The 12,788-nt window shown below is 36.4% G+C and overlaps 1 protein-coding gene across 2 annotated transcripts in view; it reads right to left on the bottom strand.

The window, feature by feature from the left end:
- The window catches only part of Epac (Exchange protein directly activated by cAMP), a 63,083-nt gene that overhangs the window by 39,703 nt on the left and 10,592 nt on the right, over nt 1–12,788 (bottom strand). Inside the window, exon 1 of one of the 2 annotated variants that reach the window (XM_070209874.1) lies at nt 8,568–9,535. The exons of the other annotated variant lie outside the window; for it this stretch is intronic. The gene's annotated coding sequence lies outside the window, so the exon portion shown is untranslated. Of the gene's footprint in view, nt 1–8,567; nt 9,536–12,788 lie in introns of those variants that run through there. 2 annotated transcript variants of the gene reach the window in all.

The following is a 12,788-nucleotide window of genomic DNA, read 5'->3' as shown; positions in this document are numbered from 1 at the left end:
ACATACAGGGACAGTCGCACTCACACTCATTCGCATTGCAGCTGGCAACGACAAATGCTTAGGTTATTCCAACTCAAGTCAAGTCGTCCAATTGTTGTTCAAATTGGATGGCGTTGGCTTCGTCAATAACAATATGAAAAAAAAAACGAATAAAACGAGTATAAAAATATAAAAATTTGTTGTGCGTGTGCGTTTACGTTTCGTGGTAAGTATTTTGTCAATTGCATACGCCAGCCAGTCATCCAGTCAGGTAGGCAAATTGAAGTCTCCTTCCTTCCGGTTGCCTTCGCTGATACGCCCAATCAGTGAGCAAATCATACTCAGCCTGTGTGCTTGGAAGCCAAACAACATTTCGTTTGAAAGCACATTAAAGCTGAAAGCTTATCGGGCTGTATTTATTGATCATTTATGCTGAAGTCGAAGAGGTTCTTATATAAAATTTGGTTCATACCCAACTAGCTGTATTTAATATGCTTTTATTAGAACACTATTTGAGTCGTGGATATAATATAGGTCCAGCTGAAAATGGAGAGCTTTGAAAGTTTGACAATATAGCTCGATTTAGCCGGAAAACTTATCAAGCAAGCTCCTGCACTCGACAAAAATGTACGAAAGCGCGTTAAAGCTTTAACAATAAAATTATGCAATTCAGATTAGTTCAAGCTTTTAACTAATTTTAAGCTAATTGTTTATCAGCTTTAATTTAAGCTTTTATGTAATTCTCTCACGTTGCCGCTTTTTGAACTTTAATTGGGGCATTGGACATCTGCTTAAATTTAAATTCACAACTTTCAACATTGTGGGCAATTTCAAACAGTATCTATTTTTGGGCGGTGCGCTACAGAGCAAATAATTAGCTGCCAAACAATCTTCTTTTTTTTTTGGTTTTTGGCTTAACAGCCGAATGATACGCTGTCAGATTTGTGGTTGAAAATTGTCAGGATATGTAATGAAGGGCGGCAACAGATGTGACATTTGTTCAACTTGTTGCCAGACAAGTTCATCGCTCGAAATGCTGATTGATTTTCGCCCTCACGACATATGTGTTCACGCTGATTGTTTGACAAGAAGACAACCACGCGAATTGCGGATGACGTCTGACATTTACAGAGGGGGCCTGGAAGCCAATGCGGCGGCTACTTGATATTGATTTGATGCTGATTCAATTTGAACAATGCAACTGCTGTGTGCCACACACACATATATATGTATTATTTATGAACTGTTTTGTTCTTTACACGAATCATAAACTGATTGACAAATTCATTGAGCATTAGGCAAGCTGTAATAAAAATGCAAACTTGGCCAAAGTGATGAATGACCAAGTGGTAGTTCAGGGTCGCTTGATATGCTACACAAATAGCTAAGTCGACCCACTGGACTGTTTAAATCGAGCTCAGCCAAGACACCGGACATTCGCATGACAAATGATGATTTATGCTGCAAGCAGAGGCAGCAAGAAAACTACAAAAAAAGAAAAACAACAATGACAAGACCATCACAAACTGTGCACACTGTACTTTTTACGATGCTACAAAGTGAAGCAGAGTAAATTTCTGGGTTATTGGGTGATAAAAGTGTCGATTTTAAATTGTCAAGTCACAAAAGTGAAAGCCGCGTGTGCGCTCGATAAAATTGCGTATACGCATGGAGTTTCTGCTCAAAAATGGGGGCTAGGGGCTATGAACAAGGCATAAATGCAAAAATAAAGAAATTCCACAAGTGACTAACTCGACAAAAAAGGGGGTGGGCCATGGCTTAAACAAATAGTTACGAAGTCATTTAAAATGAATTATTAGCGAACAAAAGAGTAGGAAAGTTGAGAAAACTTAAGCTCATAGAAGCTCTAACACTCTCACAAAGCTTGTTTTATGTGTTTTTCTGATATAAATCTTTTCTTGCAGCACTAGGATGTGCCATGAATAAAGCATTTTATATTGATATTATATCAACTACGCTTACAGATTGATACTAATATATTCCATTATTTTATTTCGATTTATTCGATTATATAAGATATAATAAAATATATAAGATAATACAAGAAATATTATATACGCGTTTAAAAATGACAAAAAAGTTAAAAAATATTTATTCTATTTTAAACAAAAAACTAAATATTTTTAATTGTTACCAGTTGAATTTTCATACACAATGCTAGGAAATGTTTGCAATTGTTTTAATTCTAATTTATAAAACTCTTCCATTCGTGTCAGAATTCTATTATTAACAAATTAAATCATTAGATTTATTTTTTCTTTTAATAAACATAAAATAACAAATTCAAGATTCCTTCAAACCCCGCAAATTGACAAACAAAAATGGTTATAAAACCTTTATTAAATAAAATATGATAACGTTGTAGGAGGCAGATGACGCAGCAAGTTACGCTCAATTAGATTTCTGATATATTTCGTTTCACAAATGTGTTCTACAAATTCGTATTGCTATATTAACCCTTTGTTAGTGTATAAAAAAGGGCCCAGACCGTAACGGCAGAAAAATCAACAAAATATATTATTTGGGCTTAGAAATTGTGGTAATGCCGATGGCTGCCTTTTGGCCGGCAAATGCTTATGAGGCAAAATTCGCCTAATTCCCAACCCAACCACCCACTGCTGGTGTGGTCCGTTGCATAACTCAGCGCGTTTATTTTCGTTAACTGAAATTTTATTAGGCCACGTTGCGCCGCCATCGGACACATCAACATGTGTGCCATAGGCATAAAAAACCCCAAAGCATATTTCTGCAGAAAACCAACACACATACACATATGGCCAGCAGGATCTGGTCAGCAGAAAATCGATATGTTGTGACCGTGTCTGAAGCACATATGTTATTCAATTTTAATATCAAATTAAAGTCTTCAATTTGAACGGCGAGTTTCAGCAAAGTTCGGTTTTATGCCAATCGCGTTGAAAGAAAAATGCAAATAAAATCGGTTTAAATTATTTAAAAGATTTGATTACAAAAATAACTTTTTGAATATATACAGAAGTGGGTTCAGGTGCTTTGTCCACAATTTAAAGCTCAGTTGTACTTTGATTTGCATTTCTATTATAAGATGTATATATATAAAAAATCGAAAAATAATCAAAATAGACTAGTAAATACCCTGTTAGCAATGCATAAATATCTAATTAGTATACAAAATTAATAAAGCAAAAATGGAGATGGTTTGAGTATGCCGACTTTGCAAGATTTTAAATTTGCAATTTTAGTTAAACTTTTATGTCTTTCGGCAGGATGTATTTCAACTAAAATTGACAAACGAACACGCATATCAAATTTTTAGTTATTAAAGCCTTTCAATCCTTAAGTTCTTAAGGCCAAACCGACTTTATAAATATTATATTATGTTTTGCTAAGCTCTTTGTCGTAATGCGTTCTAATTTGTAATGGTGGGGCTTTCTGTCGAATATCCTGTAGATACAAAGGCAAGATCTTGAACTGTTCGCCTATGGCATATAAAAAAAATATATTCATATATGTCCATACACTTTTAACATTTTTGATGTTTACTTATATATTGAACACCTTCACAGATATGTCTTACTGTTTGTCCTAAACTCTTGACCAACTTTTTGTTCCAACTTTTTCTGCCCATAGTTTCTACATTCGTATATATAAAAATTGGCTAACCGTTGATAAAGTTGTTTGCATTCACAATTGTGCAATTGGCTTTTACGTTTGCCATTTTTTTCGGTTCAGAGCGAACCTTTTGAAGTTGTCGCTGCCCAAGTTGCTCTTCTACCGACTTTTGGTCCCAAATGCAAATGCGAAGAGAGTCGGGCGAAAAGCACAAAAAAAAACGAAAGTTTTGCCTGCCAAATAACAAATATGGCTTAAATCAATTCAGCATACGCAACGCAACTGAATTCAATTTTTGTTTGATAAATTCTCATTTTTTTTTTTTAGCGAGCTTTCAAATTTAAAATTCTTCAATTGTACAAATATTGATTTTGCTTGTTCAGAAAGTTTGTTTGTTTTTATTTCTTGCGTTGTGTTTTTTCTCTGACTGCTTCTGGAAAATTGCTTTTCTAATTTGCGGCAAGCAAAAAGTTGAGCATGTTAACGGATTTTCCTTAATTTAGCAAAGCAACGCAAACATTTCCAATGGCACTGAACTTGACAAATGTCTGGGACAAGGTTAACCAACCGGCTATGGTACGCGTCAGCCTCAAATGTATCTAATTCGAGTTTCGACATTCATCGCCCCCGTTTGTCATGCCGTGTTGCATATTATTACTTAATGCTCTGGGTATTTCTTTTGTGCCATGAAATATGTAACGTAACAACAGACGCCATCGAACGCGATCTCCGCCTAACAAAGGTCGGAGATCAGCTCAACTTCTTCAGCAGCCGATACTCCGACAAATTGGTGCAGCATCCGAACGCGGCCGCAAGGGCCCTGGCTGAGCCCATCAGTGAGAGGCGCCTCCGAAGGCTACACCCCGACGACTTACCAACGAGGCACATCACTTAAACATCCCTCTCCCATTATTGTTATATATTTAAGTCTGTAATTATCATTTAAGTTATTAAATAATAACTATACACTATACCCTTAACTCCGCTTGGTAGAGATCAGAAGGCACTGATCGATTCCAGCGCAAAAAAAAAAAAACAAAAAAAAAAAAAAAAAAAAAAAAAAAAAAAAAATAACAAAAACACACTATTGATTCGGCAACCATTTTTGAAAGATACTTACTTTATTAATAAAATCTAACTTTAATATATACAATCAATACAATCAATATACAATCTCATGAGCGAAAGAAACAGAAAATATTGATAGCATTTATTAATTGTAATAATATTTATTTACATGCCTTTTGCTTTTGGCCCTCTCTCTCTCTCTCGCTGTATCTCGCACACTTTCTTTGCTTCTAGATTACTTTTCCTCCAACTTGTCCTTTCTTTTTCGCTTTCTCCGTCACATGCTCTATAACTATCACTTTCATGCTTGTTCATCTGGCTTTCCTTTGTATGGACTTTCTATGCAATTTCCAAGAGATTTAGTAGTGCTCAACGTTTTTTGATGATGCTTTGTGTTAATGTTGAATATATTATACAAGCTTCAATTAAAATACATTTTTTACTGGCACTCTTGCTGGCTAATTTGTCAGAGCATTTAATATTCGTCTATTTGAAAACATTTTTCTTAGTATTTATGGTAATTGACATCAAATGCTGGCATTAAGCTTATTGGCATGGAAAACAGCCGGAGCCGCATTCATAAATGTTTTCATACTTTGATTGTTGTTGTTTGTAGGCCTCAAATACACCCACACACATACTCCCAGAGCCAAACATACGAGTATACATATATAGGCGAAATTATGGCAGAATTTTGATATTTGCATGTGTAGGACGCTTTTCATATTTGTGTAGATTTTGGGCACGTTTTGAATTCGAACGTGCGTAAATTTATGAGCAGCACGTTTCATATATTTTTGTGTTGTATGCTCAACACCTTTTATATTCCATTTTACTGTGCTCCAATTTGTTAATATTTGTGTTTGTCAGCAGCAGCAACAATAACAACACCAACAACAAGAGCAACAACAATATAAATTATACAATATAAGATTTTTTGTAGCGAGTATTTTTAGCACCTTATCATCACATTACGAGCATTTGCATAATTTGAGGCTCTTTTATGTTATATTTATAAATACATACGCCTTGTTTTTTTTTGCATTGAACTGAAGGCTTTATAGCGCATGTGACGTGCTTATCTAATGTCTGATAAATTATAGTTTCGATAATGCAAACATTTGACTGTTCGAGCTGGTAAGCTTTTAGCACATTTGATGCGACTAATCCAATAGATTCACTATTGGAAATATGGCTAAGGCAGCTGCTGATAAGCTACTTAAAAAATCATCTCACTTTTGATCTGATTTTTAATTCGAGCCATTAAAAAATATAAATTTTATTTTAATTATAATCATACAATTTGGTGTAATTACTAACTAATCCGCTGAGTTTTTAAAAAATCCCAATTGTGCTCCCTTTTTAATACAAGAGATTTGACAGGAGATAAATGGAAATGGATAAATGGAAGTTTCGCTCCCATAAAATAGCTTTAATTATATTTTATATATATGCATAAACACGGTTTGGTACTGAATAAATTTTAAAAATAATTTTATTAAACAAATATATTTTAACAGCATGAATTTACAAGCCTGTTACTTAAATATCCTCAAACACAGATCCAAAATAGTTTTTAATTAAAAAAAGTTATTTTAAATGGCAAAAACTAATTTAGGTAAACGCACTTCCGTATTTAAGCAAAATTACAACTATTGCTGAATGTTTTGCACAACTTTTAAAGAATCTTTTCAGTGGTAAAACTCAGCAAATTCTCTATTTTTTTTTTTAAGTTTTTTATTTTACGCCTAAAGCTTAAATATAAAACTAAACAAAATTCAATTGGAACTTTTGGCAGTAATTAGAAAACTTTAAATTGCAAACAACATTTGCATAAAAAGAGCTGCAAATTAATAAAGGCGGGAGCACAGCTATTGGTAGAGGAAAAAGTCACAGGTGTTAGCTTGAAGCTAAATCAACAAAAGGATAGATGTGTTAAAGTTTTTTTTTTGTTATTATTCATTTTGCGGGTTTTCCCCAGTCGGCAACATGTGCGTGAAAATAAAAAGCCAAATGGAAATGTCAGTTTTCAGGCAGCGAGCTGCTTTCAGATGTTGGAGAATCAAATTAATAAAGATAAAAGTATAAACACAATTCCGTGTCTGTGTGCGTGCGTGTGTGTGTGTGTGAGTGTATGTGTGTAGTGTATTTCTGTTATTGTTGTTGTTTTTGTGCGAGATAAATAATAATAAAAAGTGTTGTTATTTTGATAAGCGCGGCATAAACATGGCTATGCAGACACCTAGCCGCAAGCTCTGTGGGGCATGTGGCAATTTTATTGCAGCACGCCCACACACATTCAGACACATTCACATACACACACACACACACATTCACACAGACGCGGGCACATGCATATAGCCTATTAAAGATTATTAAAAGCGCCTTGATCTCAGCTGGTGTTGTTATGGCTCCGGCGCATCAGCAACCTGCCCCCCAACCACTGCGGCAGCTCTTTGCCGCACGCACACAAACTTATTGATCCATAAAAAATATAAACCATAAGCATTATTGGTATTTGATGTGCCACAGAGAAGGAGAGCAGCATCAGGCACTCAACGTAGCTTATGCTCCAGGGCAAATGTGCATGCGATGATAGCAGCGCGCTTTGACCTTTGACAAGGTTGTTGCAACAGTTGCACGAACTCGCTGCTGCAACAAATTTGAGCTGTTACTTAAGCTCTAGGGTATAATAAGCCTCTAAGACTCTAACATGCATATTAATTAGTTATCATCAATTTTAATTAAGAAATTCACATAAATCTCAATATTTTGATTTCCCCTGATTGCCAATTAGCTAATGATAATATATCTTCATATTGGCAACTGCATTTTTATCTGACACTTATTTTTCTTCAATGTAAGCAAAGTTATGTGACTGATAAAGCCGTTGGCTGCTGGACCATTTATCATATTGCCCAGCTAGTTTATTTATCTATGCATTTTTATTGACTGGTTGGCATTTTGTTTAGTAACCCAAAGTATCATCCATCATAGCCACAGCAAACGCCCTTTGTTTGCATTATTTATACCATTTGGGTATCCAAAAGGGCGTATTATAAGCTATGTGATGGGGAGCATGAGACTCAATCGGTCACTTGCCTTTCTCTCACGGTCTTTAATTCGTATTTTAGCAGCAATAACTAGTTTTCAGACAAGGTTCCAGCAGGCATGACAAACTACTTTATCTAGCAGTGCAAATTTCATGTAGTGCAACATTTCAGATAGTTAAAAACATTTAATAATTCATTCCCCTTGGTAAACTGGAAGTGAGTGAAGACTCAGTATGTACAGGGTATCTACTGTTCGCGACTTCTAGTCAAAATCTTTATTTGTTTCAACTTCATTTAGACCCCTTTGCATTTCGGTTACATGTTCACAAATATTATAAATGACAGTTGATTCATTTGTTCACATGTAAAAATTATGCAAATCAAATCGAAACTAACTTTTGTTGGCATTTATAAACATATTTCACATAATTTTAACATGTTTATGCGCCGTCAAGCGGAGAGAGAGAGTATTCGAATATGGAGTACAATATGTTTACATAATTTTATGAAAGTTTTATTTATAAACCAAATTTTTAGCTGCCATTATTTCATACTCATACACCCGGAAGTGCTAAACAAATGCCTCAAGTCTGCCCACTGTCAAATACGCAAATACTTGACTCATGTTAAAACAGATTCGTTTTTGCCGATAAAGTTCTTTTGCTACCCACTGTCTAACAGCCGTAGGAACTGAGCAAAACCAATTGCCATTATCAATATTAAACGCCTTTCTTATCTGGCCAACAATAGCTAATTGTTGGCTTTTTACAGCTGTTTGTCTTGGGCAAAGCATAGAAAATTCTTCGATAACATGTAATGTAAACGGGGCGAGCTTAAAGTAAACAAGATACTAACCTATGTATTTGTTTAAATTTGGTATGCTGCTATAAATCCATTGGTTATTGCAGCTGCTGTTTAGTTTAAATATATTGTGATATTTTTTATTTTATATTGTATTTTTATTGATATATTTGTGAATATTTAGTTAGCCTTCGTTGCGATGAATGAATGGCAAATTGCACTCGTAAATAATTCAGTTGCATTTCGTTTCAGCTTTTGCGTTGAATCAACAAGAAATCAAAAATCATTGCTCATATATGTAATTCATTCAGGCCATAATTTGTTAAAAACAATTGCACTTTGTTATTGTTTTTTCGGTTGCTGCATAAACAATTGCAAAACTTGCACTCGAATTTTTCGTTTACGCCTCGTTTCGTGTTTACACTTGTTTCGTTATTGGCAATGCAACTCGTACAGGTATTTAGATTGCATTTACAGCCATAATAATTTAACAACTTTATTTTGTATTTGTTGTAGGTTTTTTCATTTTTTTTTTTTTGCTTAATAATTTTTTTCCTCTTTGCAAAATAAATATTTACACACACATTTGGTACGCCCGCGCGTGGTCTCAACGAGCGTCGCCCACGTCGAGGATGGTAATGAAAGACGACGCTTTACAAGCGGAACACTCATAAACTTCTACTTGAGAGTAAGATGAGATAACGTGTAGCTATATGGCTATAGCTTAAACCGATACCGATACCGATGCACGTTGAACGTTGCCCATTGCCGTTGCTTGAAGCCAACGTACTTTAAGGTACGTGCGGAAAGCAGAGCGCGCCGGCGCCCAGACCCAAACCGCAGACTCGAATTTAAACGCAGACTTGACAGACACGACAGAGCCGACTCGCCGAGCGAGTTGTGTGTGCGCTGTTGGAGTGTTCAGCACGTATTAATTTCTGTAGCGGCAACAAATGTATCCGAAAGATACATTCGGTCGCGCACAAGCGCATACATGTCTGCCCCTGCCCGTGCCGCTGTCCCAGCCCAGGCCTGCTTGCAGATACATTTTCGTATGTGGGCTACTTCGTCTACGATCGCTATGAGATTAGCGGCCCAACTTGTTTGACAGAAACTGAACACACACAAAACGTGCCCATATTGCTCTGATTGTGCTCGCATTTACATTTACATTTTCCCAAACTGTTGGGGATGTTACCATATACCATATCTCTCCCTCTCCCCGCTCTCTGTCTATATATATAGTCGCTTTTTAATGAAAAGCGACAAATTGTTGTTATTGCTGTCTCAAGTGCTCTTGTCAAATACAACTGATGTGCATAATCTTTGCAATCAGCGACTGTCAATGACACTAGCTGAAAGTGCATTTCAAGCGTGTGATGATAATTTCTGGTCACTTATTTTACTCAACCTTTTTTACTATATTCAATTCTATGCATAGAGAATTTCTACTTAAAGCTGTGTATAAAGCTTTTTAATAAAATAATTAAATTTCAAATTAATGTCTGCTGTTGAGTTTAATCTAAATCAAATTTATTTATTTGACGCTTTTTTAAATAAAGTCATACAAATCATTGAAGAAGATAAGCTTTTAACGCTTAAATGTGCTTCGAATAATTTAATCCAGAGAGCAAAAGTAGCTTTTTTTTAAATGAAGCTTTAAAATTCATGTAAAAGGCCTGTATAACAGCTCTTTACTTAATTGCTTGACTCTTAAAGCTTAGCAGTTGAAATAAAGTGGGTTAAGCCGGTGTCATTGCACCATAAACAAGTCAATAGATTTTGTGTACACTTTCTTTAGCTATCTTTGATTGCGTCTGACAAGCTCATCAGCTGGATAGCCAGCTGGCAGCGACATAGAGTATTTGCACAGCTCTTAATTGTCAGTTAGTTAGTGTGTAAATGTGTGTTTAATTAAAGCAAATGATTAGATAGACCGAAAGGAAATTGCTAGCTTCTTCTCACTGTTAACCACTAACGAACTGATTGACGACCAACGATTGATGTTCCCTCTAACTGTAAATAGTTTTTGATTTGTTGTTGCTGCCATTGTGATTCTCATTTTGATTAGAAGTAAATGCCGAGTTACAGGTTTTCTCAATATGGCAGTGGCGTATGCAAATGCTGGCCATAAAACTGACCAACTTGGCTAAGCAGCAGCTCGCAGAACAACACTTATTAACTAATTAAAGATCTCACCAAATGGGGCCAGATCGAGTGCTGTTTGCGCCTAAAGAGGCCAAAGTATCTGTGTGTATGCATGTATCTTTGTATCTTTTATGTTATTTTGTTGTTGTCTGAGCTATTGTGGCAGGCGGAGCTTTTTTGTTGTACTTTAGCCAAAAGTGGAATACTTCCGGCTTTTGTCAGAGACGGAAATTGCGCGCTGAAAGCTGCAGTATTTAAATGGGGTTTTCGGCTTACTCCACATACTAGACCAAAAAAAAAAAAAAAGTTCTCATTGAATTTGACTGCTTGCATTTGATGTGTAAAACCGCCAGCATTTCTCTCCAGTTATTGAACTAAATCGCCCACAAAACGCTGTCGTTGACATTTGTCTTTGTTGTTGTTTTTTTTTTTTTTTTTTTGTTTTTTTGGTTTGCTTTCACCATAGGAAGCTCGTAAAGCTGCCAAGTTCGAAACACCTACGTTCAAAGTATTTGAACTTGAAAATGTTAATGTGCAGCTCGTGCTGGGTGGCCATCAATGGGCATGTTTAATGGAGGAAGTAACTGGGTTGCCTGTCAGGCTAATGATCGTCTAATTATATGTGGGTTAACAAAATTTTCTATATATTTTCATTAGTTTTGATGAGTTTAGGAAAAACACATCGCAAGCGCAACTAATTTGATGCCCAGGCGCGCCGACTATAATTATAACATAATTTTAATTGGAGTCGACACAACAACAGCAGCAGCAACAACAACAACAACAACAAACACCAAAGATTAATTGTGTAATCGCAGACGAACTTGGAGAGACCACTGGCAGATACAAGATACAAGATACATCTTGAGCAACATAGTTGAAGGGAGCGCTTAGAGCTGATGGCCATTGCACTTGCATGTTATTCAATTATAACGGCTTACAGGTGCACATAATTAGTTTTTTGCTCTTGGGCGACGCCCACGCCTTCTTCTGGCCGCCCTCGACTAGAGAAGTCAAAGTGAGACGTTATATAAATGGATTGCAATTTGTATCTGTTGCCAAGCGCTGCTCGTATTTCATTTGATCAAAATTAGCTGCTTGCCCCACAGCTATGACGTGAGTTCAAGTCATCAGCAGCAGGAACAACACAACAGCCACCCCCTCCTCCACCTTGCACACGGGGCACTGCAGCACCCCGCTCGGCCGCATTGCCTTGTCACGTGAGCTGTGCTGACTGGAAATCCGGTTGAGCGGAACTCACACCAAATGGTCGCTGCAAGTCGCACATAAATTTTTTTCTTCTTCATTATTTTGTCTATTTTTTGATGAATTCCATTGGCCCGCCACCCAACAGCCACACCAGCCCGCCCCGCAGCTCTTGAAATTAATTGTGTGGCTATTGATAGGGTCTCAACGCTCTCGGATTCCCCTTTTGTTTGTTTGTTGTGCTTGGCTCTTATACTCTTGTCGGGGGTATTTTAGTTTTGTTATGAAATGTGTAACACATAATTATTCTTGATCAATATCAACATCTAATTGAATTACGTCTGTCTGTATATCTGTGTGTCTGTCTGTCTGTCTGTTCCTCTGTCTGTCTGTCTACCTCCGCGTCTGACCGCTTCCAGTCTGTCAGTTTGCCGCTCGTGAGATTGTATCCAGAATATTCTATTATTGAAAAAAATGTTGCTGTTTCTTAAGATTTCTTGGCAGCGAGATCTTACGAGAGAGCTGTTGTTCCATATGTATACATTTTATTATGTTTACAACAATTTGTCACTCTTCTCTGCTTATCTATTCTCCTAATTTACCTGCAAATCCGTTTCCAGATATTTTATATCGGGGGTTTTGTTTAGTATATGTTTATCAGTGTATTTAATCTTCGGTGTACTGCAGTTAGCCCTTCTTCTTGTTATTTTGGCTTTTCCCTTGCTTTTAAATTTAGCTTGTCTCTTACAATTTTTTTGCCTTTTCTCCAAATATGAACTGAAAATTGGGTTTTGCGTGTCGCACGCCACACGCTCTTCCCTATACAAATACATCAACTTCAACGCGCGCCGCTCATTCATTAAATTTACCTTGTTTTACTGCTGCTGCCACAACTGCTGCTTCTTTCTGCTACTTTTTTCT

The sequence above is a fragment of the Drosophila virilis genome, chromosome 5, assembly GCF_030788295.1.
Source record: "Drosophila virilis strain 15010-1051.87 chromosome 5, Dvir_AGI_RSII-ME, whole genome shotgun sequence".
Taxonomy (NCBI): domain Eukaryota; kingdom Metazoa; phylum Arthropoda; class Insecta; order Diptera; family Drosophilidae; genus Drosophila; species Drosophila virilis.
This window is presented reverse-complemented; position numbering and strand designations above follow the sequence as displayed.